This window comes from Chlorocebus sabaeus, chromosome 27 (genome assembly GCF_047675955.1).
Source record: "Chlorocebus sabaeus isolate Y175 chromosome 27, mChlSab1.0.hap1, whole genome shotgun sequence".
In the NCBI taxonomy this organism is placed as follows: domain Eukaryota; kingdom Metazoa; phylum Chordata; class Mammalia; order Primates; family Cercopithecidae; genus Chlorocebus; species Chlorocebus sabaeus.
In genome coordinates this window covers 48,198,396-48,207,768 of record NC_132930.1, presented here as the reverse complement: position 1 = coordinate 48,207,768, position 9,373 = coordinate 48,198,396, and positions in this window count along the sequence as shown.

Here is a 9,373-nt window from a genome sequence, read left to right as displayed (position 1 = left end):
GGAGGACATTCGATGGTGAGAACCCGAGAGCAAGGGAGCCATAAAAAGCTTGCTTTCATTAAAAAAAAAAAAAAAGCCACTCCCAGGATAATAAACCCACTCCTGTGATAGCAATATTAATCTATTTACAAGGGCAAAGGGATTGTTTCCAACACATGAACTTTTGGGGGACATATTCAAACCATAGCAGGGCTTCAGAATATGAAATCTTGAGGGACACAGACATTCAATCTCTAACAGAATCTAAAGTGTTGTAAGGCTGAGGTGATGGAATGGCTCGTAGTGGAGCTTTAACTTGCTGCAGAACCTTCTCTTGCTCTGGTCCCCACTCATATCTAGCAGCTTATGGGTGACTCTGTAGAAGGGTCAAAGCAGAATACTCTGAGGTGGTATATGTTGCCTTCAAAATCCAAAAAGCCCTCAAGAGCATTGTACCTTTTTTGTCATGGTGCAAGTCATATCAGCTTGCCTTTTACCACGGGGGGATATTTGACATGCTCCAAACCACTGAGCTCCAAGAAACTTTACTCAAGGGGCAGGCACCTGGATGCTGTGGGGCTGATCTCCCACCCTCTAGTCTACTAAGACATCTAATTCCTCCTCCTCCGAGCCACCAGCAGAATGTTGTCCAGTAGTGGAACATGGCATGACAATCAGGGTTTCTGCAGTCAGTATCACAGCAGAGAGTAGAGCTGTCGTATCCCCATGCAGGTATACTTCTGGCCCTTTCAGGTAAAAGCCAACTGCTTCCAAGAACTGCAAACTGAGATGGAGAAAAAGGCATTAGCAAAGTCAATAGTTTCATGTTAGCAGGCAATGGCTGTGTCGATTTGCCCCAGTAAAGATGCTACATCTGGAACAGCAGCCCAATTGAAGGGATCTCCTGATTAAGTGAACAATAATCCACAGTCATTCTCCAAGATTCATCTGGCTTCTGCACAGGCCAAACCGTGAATTAAACTGGGAACGTGATAGGCATCACTACCCCTGATTCTTTGATGGTGGCTCTGCCTTTTCCCCAGGGATACAGTATTGCTTTTGGTTTACTGTCCTGGCAGGGAGAGAATGTTTCAAGTAAATATTTCACTGGTGGTGACCTGGTAAAATACCCAGGGGACACGAGGCAGAAGCGATGACTCAGGCATTTGAAAGATGGGGAAGATGACACCCAAAAAGATGGTGGAGTTGGCCAGTTCCTGCTGAGCTGTGCTGACCCCCCGCAGAGGAGTCATGAGAAACTGAGGCAGTGAGCAACTCAGGCAGAGAGTGAGACCCAAGGACCTCCACGGGAACTCACAGGGCCCATATCTCCTTCAGGAGGAGGGCAGCCAGAGTGCAGTGGCAGACTGAGGACCTCAGTGTTAGAGCCCAGAGCTCCAGAGACATTGCACTGCTAAGCCAAGGCACATCTGTTATGTGGTGGTCAGGGCCCCTCTGGGGAAAGGCTGGGACCACAGAACACGGGATGGAACATCTGGGTGTCAGCCCCTGAGGACGTGGTCCTCCAGACCCCTGAACACTGAACGCTGGGCTTGCAGCAGTCACCCCTTCCCTCATAAGAGCTGGCACGTCTATTGTGTGGAAGACCCTGCAGACCTGCCCCCCATGGGTAAGAAGTGCCCCTCAGGAGGTAGCCCCCTCTCATCTCCAGCTGCCAGGACAAGAGCCAGTGTTAAATCCTAGCAGGATCTAGCTGGGAGGTGGAGGGCCTGGTAGGGGAGGAAAGAGGCTATACACAGAAAGAGCTGCAAAAAGAGGCACAGGCCGGGTGCAGTGGTTCACACCTGCGATCCCAGCATTTTGGGAGGCTGAGTTGGGAGGAACTCTTGAGCCTAGGAGTTCAAGACCAGCCTGGGCAAAATGGTGAGACCCCCACCTCTACAAAAACAAAAATTAGGCAGGTGTGGTGGCGCACACCTGTAGTCCTAGCTACTCGAGAGGATGAGACAGGAGGATCACTGGAGCCCAGGAGGTCAAGTCTGCCGTGAACTGTGTTCCCCTCTGCACTCCAACCTGGGCAACAGAGCGAGACCCTGTCTCAACTAATGCAAAACAAACCAAAAAATAGCTACATATATAGGCAGGATCCAGAGAAAAACCTTGGGGTTGGATTTCTAGGTCCCAGATGAAGGGACCAGCCTGGATGAACAAGAATGCATTGATTTGAATTCTCTTTCTTGGTCATGAGAATTAACATCCTGTCAAGAACCTGGGTGATAGGGCAAATTCACTGCTTGGTAGCTCTTAGGAGGCTAAACAAAGTGATAGTCAACTCTCAGTGAAATGGCAATGCCCATTTGTCCTGGGAGATGGCAAAGGGAGATGGGTGTGCTGGGTGAACACACTGTGGGTGCCAGAGACCCAGCAGAATCGTGTTCTCTAAGAGGGCCAGAGGCTGTCGAGAGTGCACTGGGGAGGGGACCAGCACCAAGAGGAGGTAGGTGGAGTGTCCTCTGCAGGCAGGGGACAGTCAGAGATGGGAGAAAAGCAAAGGAAGTGGGGTCCCAGGTCTGCCTCATGAAGAAGAGTGGGACCAGCAGGAGGCAAGGTGGCCGCATCTTAGACCCAGCACAGGCCTAAGGTCAAAGTCGCTAGTCAGAGCAGTCTCGCGTCCCCCTTGCGGAATAAGCCATTTACTGGTTTCCCTGTGCTTGATCTCTGCTCCCAGGAGGACAATAATCTCTGGTCTGTGCCAGCAGGGATCAAGCACTTTGCATGATCACCTCATGTGCTCCTCACATGCCTCATGTGCAGCTCCGGTTACAAGGCACAGTGAGTGTGCACAACCCTGACAGTCCTGCAGCTCCCAGCGGCTCAGGTGGAGCCATCCTGGCCTTTGTGCTCCTGACCCTGCTGCTGTGCTCCGCCTGATGCCGGTGCCTCCTCCCGGGGCCTGTGCGAGGATCGAAGCGCAAGTGTCGTTCTTGCCGGCTCATGGGTGGGCACCTGCCTGCTTTCACCACCTGCTGCCAGCTTGCTTTCCAGAAGACGCCCTCTCCAGCCAGAGGTTCTCCTTGACCCACGTCGTTGTCAATCCTGGGAACTATACAATTATCTAATTTTTGCTTCTCTGAACGGGTGCAGAGTTTATCTCACTGCTGTTTCAATTTGCGTCTTTCTGATCCCTGGAGAAGCTGAACGACCACTCCTTGTTTGTCATCAACCATTCAGGTTCTCTCTGAGACTCTCCTGTTCGTGTCTCTGCCCCTTTTTCTTTTGGAGGCCTTGTCTTCTTCAAGGTGATTGATGGCTGTTTCCTACGTATTCTATCAATCCCTTGTGGATTTCAGATATTACGATATCATCTATTCCTCTGTCGTCCATTCGTTAACATGGCCTATTGAATTCTTTGTCAAACAGAATCCTTCATTTTGATATATTCAAATCCATCCATTTTTCATCTTATGATTTGTTCTTTTGGAGTCTTGCTTAAGAAATCTTTTCCTATTCAAGGTCACAAAGAAATTCCACGGCATTTTCTCCTATGAGCCTACAGCTTTACCGTTTACATTTAGGTCTTGAATCTCTCATGTTTAGGTTTCTCTTTGTATATGGTATGAGGTAGGGATACTGTCTTCCATTTTCCATAAAGTGAGGCAATTTTCCCAACATTATATGTTCCAGTTACTATTGATGCATAACAAAGTATCCTACAACCTTGCAGTTTAAAACAAGTATCTTAATTTGCTCACATTTTTGAGCATGAGTAACATGGGAAAGGTTCAGCAAGGGCAACTCTTATTTGGGAAGAGAGAACAGTGGCATGTGGCTGCACCTGGATGTCAGCTGCAGCTAGAGCCATCTGGGCTGGATATCCCCACTGGCCACTCCCATGGGTGGCAATGGAGGCTGGCTGTCAGCTGGGTGCTCGGCTGGTTTGTCAACACAAATGCTTACATGTGACCCCTCCAGCATGGCGGTCTTGAGACAGTCAGACTTTTTACTCTGTGTCTGGCTGCCCCTATGGCAAGTGTCCCAAGAGGACAGGCAGAGGCTGTATGGCCTTCTCTGACCCAGCCTCGAAAGTCATGCAGAGTCATTTGCATTGCATTCTGTTGGTTACATGTAAGTCACTAGGGTCAAGCCAGAATTAAGGAGAGGAGACACAGACCACATTTCAGTGGGAGGAGTGTCATGGTATTTGCAGACCTGTTGTTTTAATTAATTAATTTTTAATTGGCTAAAAATTATATATGTTTACTATGTACAAGATGATGTTTTGAAATATGCATACATTGTAGAATGGCTAAATTTAGCTAAGTAACATAAATTTAGCTAAATAACCTCATATGCTTATCATTTTTTGTAGTGAGAACACAAAATGTATTCTCAATGACTTTCTACAACACAATATATGATTAACTATAGTCACACGTTATACAGTAGATCTCTTGAACTTACTCTTCTATTAATAACTGAAATTTTGTATCTTTTGACTAATAACGTCTCTACTCTCTGTCTCTTTTTTTTTTTTTTTTTTTTTTTTTGAGACAAAGTCTTGCTCTGTCACCCAGGCTTGAGTACAGTGGCACAATCTTGGCTGACTGCAATCTCTGCCTCCCAGTTCAAGCAATTCTCCTGCCTCAGCCTCCTGAGTAGCTGGGATTACAGGCACATGCCACACATCCAGGTAATTTTTGTATTTTTAGTAGGGACGGGGTTTCACCATGTTGGCCAGGCTGGTCTCGAACTCCTGGCCTCAAATGATCTGCCTGCCTCTGCCTCTCAAAGTGCTGAGATTACAGGTGTAAGTCACCGCACCCGGCCCAATGTCTCTACTCTCTACATCTAAGTTCAACTTCTTCAGAGTCCACACGTGAGTGGATCACACAGTATTTGTCTTTCTATGCCTGGCTTATTTTGCTGAACATAAGGTCCTCCCTGTTCATCCACATTGTCAATAATAGGATTTCCTTCTCTTTGTTTTTGAGACAGGGTCTCACTCTGTCACCCAGGCTAGAGTGCAGTAGCAATCTTGGCTTCCTACAGCCTTGACTTCCCAGGCTCAGGTGATCCTCCCACCTTGGCCTCCCAAGTAGCTGGGACTACAGGAATGCGCCACCACACCTGGCTAATTTTTATGTGTGTGTGTATCTGTGTATTTTTAGTAGAGACAGGGTTTCACCACGTTGCTTGGGCTGGCTTTGAACTCCTGGGATCAAGCAATCCTCCCGCCTCAGCCTCCCAAAGTGCTGGGGTTACAGGCATGAGCCACCTCACCCAGCTTCTTTCTTTTTAAAGGCTGAGTAGTACTCAATTGTGTATATAGACCACATTTTCTTTATTCATCTGTCAATGGATACTTCGATTGATTCCATATCTTGGCTGTTATGAGTGGTACTATCATGAACATGGGCGTGCAGGTCTCTCTCGGTGAGGCTGGTTTTTATTTATTTATTTATTTATTTATTTTATTTTTTATTTTTTATTTTTATTTTATTTTTATTTTTTGAGATGGAGTTTCCCTCTTGTTGCCCAGGCTGGAGTGCAGTGGTGCAATCTCGGCTCACCACAATCTCTGCCTCCCGGGTTCAAGTGATTCTCCTGCCTCAGCCTCCCAAGTAGCTAGGAGTATAGGCATGCACCACTATGGCCAGCTAATTTTTTTGTATTTTTAGTAGAGACGGAGTTTCACCACGTTGGCCAGACTGGTCTCAAACTCCTAACCTCAGGTGGTCCACCCCGTCAGTCATGAAGCTGATTTTATTTTCTTTGAATATATTCTCAGAAGTTGAGGCCAGGGAGGGTGACTCACGCCTGTAATCCCAGCACTTTGGGAGGCCGAGGAGGGTGGATCACGAGGTCAGGAGATCGAGACCATCCTGGCTAACATGGTGAAACCCAGTCTCTACTAAAAAGTACAAAAAATTAGCCAGGCGTGGTGGCGGGTGCCTGTAGTCCCAGGTACTTGGGAGGCTGAGGTAGGAGAATGGCGTGAACCCAGGAGGCGGAGCTTGCAGTGAGCTGAGATGGCACCACTGCACTCCAGTCTGGGCGACAGAGCAAGACTCTGTCTCAAAAAAAACGTTGAATTACTGAATCGTGTGGTGGTCTATTCTTAATTTTTTGCAGCACCTCTGTACTCTTTTCCACTCTTTTCCTCTTTTCTCCACATCCTCGCCAACACTTGTTATCTTTCATCTTTTAGATAGCAGCTATTCTAACAGGTGTCAAGTGATATCTCACTGGGATTTTGATTTTGATTTCCCTGACTGTTCATGACACTGGGTGCCTTTTTTATCGCCCATTAGTCATTTGTGTGTCTTCTTTTGAGAAATGTCTACTTAGGTCCTTTGCCAATGTTTCAATCAGGTTGTTTTCCTGCTAGTGGGCTGTTTGAATTCCTTGTATATTTTTGATAAGAACCCCTCATCAGATGGGCAATTTATAACCATTTTCTCCCATTCCACTGGTCGCCTCTTCACTCTGCTGATTGTTTCCTTTATTGTGCAAACACTTTTTAGTGTGATATAGTCCCAATTATCTATTTTCTCTTTTGTTGCCTGTGCTTTTGGGGTCATATCCAAAAAATCATTACCCAGACCAATGTCATGAAGCTTTTCCCAAACCTGTTGCTTAAAAACATTATGCATTTTTAAAACCTCTTCCCTTTCCAGCCAGGCACAGTGGCTTACGTCTGTAATCCCAGCACTTTGAGAGGCCAAGGCAGGCAGATCATTTGAGGCCAGGAGTTCAAGACCAGCCTGACCAACATGGTGAAACCCCATCTCTACTAAAAATACAAAAATTAGCCAGGCGTGGTGGTGCGTGCCTGTAATCCCAGCTACTCAGGAGGCTGAGGCAGGAGAATTGCTTGAACCCAGAAGGCAGAGGTTGCCGTGAGCTGAGATCATGCCACTGCACTCCAGCCTAGCTGACAGAGCAAGGCTCTGCCTAAAAACAAAACAAAACAAAACAAAACCTCTTCCCTTTCCGAAGACATATCACCCTGTGACATCAAGCTGCCGCAAAAACATGGATTTATTGGGGGAATCTGTCTTCAGTTTAATTATTTATCTGTTCCAGTGCCATTGGCATACTGTTTTTCTTTTTATGTCATTGTAGTATGTTTTAATACATTTTATAAATGTAGGCAATTTAAATAAATTTTAAATGATTGTATTTTAATTTATATTTAATATTTTAATAAATATAGGGTAATTCCCCCTCCCTTTGCTCTTTCTTTTCAAAGACTGTCTAAGAGGTTCTTGCATCTTAATTTTTCAATGTACATTTTAAAATTAATTTATTACACTTCTCAAAAATCTTTCATTTGAATTATATTTAATTTACAGATTAATTCAGGAAATACTAGCATCCTTAATGCTAAGTCAGCCATCAGCGGCTGTGATATAGCTCTCCTTTCATGCCCACCTTTTCAGCAGACTGGGATTTTGGCATTCTCCAAATAGGGTCTGGTGCGTTCCTCCTCAGGTGAATTCCTAGGTACTTGATTGTTTCAACACTGTTGTGGTGGTTCCCTATTTGCAGTTTATATTTTCCCTCAGAACACTAGTGATGTTTGTAAGATAATTGTGGTGGCTTACAAATATGCTCCCAGATTCTTCAATGCCCTTCCCTTCAAGAGGTAGAGCTTAATTCCACTCCCTTTGAGCGTGGGCTGTGCTTAGTGATCTCTTCTTATGAACAGAATGCAGCAGAAATGATGGTGCGTGACTGCCGAGAACTGGCCATCAAAGGCCCTGTGGTGCCCTCCTTACTTAGTGGCTTCCAGGTCACTTGCTGGGGGTGGTGGCAGCTGCTGTGTCATGGGGACATCCAAGTAGCCATACAGGTAGGTCTACATGGTCAGGAAAGAACCTTCCACCAATGCCAGCAAGGAGCTGAGGTCTTCTATGAGTGGAGCTATCCTCAAGATGAATTCTCCAGCCCAGGCAAGCCTTCAGGTGACTTCAGCTCCAGCCAGTGCTTCAATCTCAGCTTCCTGAGAGACCCTGAGTCAGAACCAACCAACTTAGCTGCTCCCAAGTGCCTGCTCCCATGCTTTGAAGCAATAAATGTTTATTGTTCTGAGCTGCTAAACTTGAGAGTAATTTATTATGCATAAATGGACAATGATACAATGATCTTGTATAAGTCAGCTTTGCTAAATCGTTTTGTAAGTTCTAGTGATGTATCTGCAGATTCTGTTGGGCTTTGTGTGCAGGTAATCACATCATCTGCATACGATAGCAGTGTGTTTCTCCCTTTCCAATCCAGTACTTCCTATGCATTTTTCTTGTCTTATTCTGTTCATCCTGGTGATAAATTTGAGAAATAGACATGATATTTCCTTATCTTGTACTCGCTCCTGTGGGAGATGCTGTGTAAAGTTGTTCTAATAAATAGTGATGTTTGCTGTCAGTCTTTAAATAGGTAGCTTTCAATCAAGTTAAGAAAATGTTATGTCCATTACTAGTTTTCTGAGAGTTTAAACAATAAATACAGATCCAGTGCTATCAAATTCTTTTTTGATCTGTAAAGATAATCATGCAATTCTTCCCCTCTAGTCTATTCATAAGGTAAATCATGTCAACAGATTTTTCTGATGTTGAACCATCTTTGCATTCCTGAAATAAACCTATTGGATAATGATTTTTAGAAACATATACTTGGGGTTGGTTATATTTTATTTCTAATTTTTTTATTGAAAGGCCTTACAACTGTCTTTTCTGATTTTGGAATAAGAGTGTTGCTTGCCCATAAAATGAGCTGTGAGACATTTCTTTTTTTTTCTGTTCTCTGGAAGAGTTTGCATAAGAAATAATTTCTCTTTCTTGAAGATTTCTAGTGGGGGATTATTTGTTTTCCATTTCAATTTCTTTCATAGATATTAGTCTTATAAATTTTCTATTTACCATGGTGTCAATTTGGCATTTTATAATTTTACAGAAATTTATTCATTTTATTTAGGCTTTCTGAATATATTAGTGTATAGTCATTCATAATTTTCCCTTCATTATTTTTGCCATTATTTTTCATTTTCATTCTATATTTACTTTGCTTCTTCTCTCTTTTGTCATCAGTCTTGCCTGTCTTATTATATTTACAAGGTCCAGTTTTAGCTTTGAAAATCTTCTGACTTTTTAATGTTAAAGATGTTTTCTGTTTCACTGATTTCTGCTTTTTCTTTATCCACATCTTGTTTCCTTAGCTATATCTTTAGTTCTTTTTCTAGCCTCTTGAGTTAAATGCTTTGCTTATTTATTTTTGACCTTTCTTTGTATTCTGATAGGTTTATTTAAAATCATAATTTTTTAAATCTAGGTACCTCTTTGAGTATGTCTCACAGCTCCTGACACACAGAGCTTTAAATGTTGTATAATTTCTTTATGATTTTTCTCTTAACCAGGGGTTATTCAGTACTTATGAT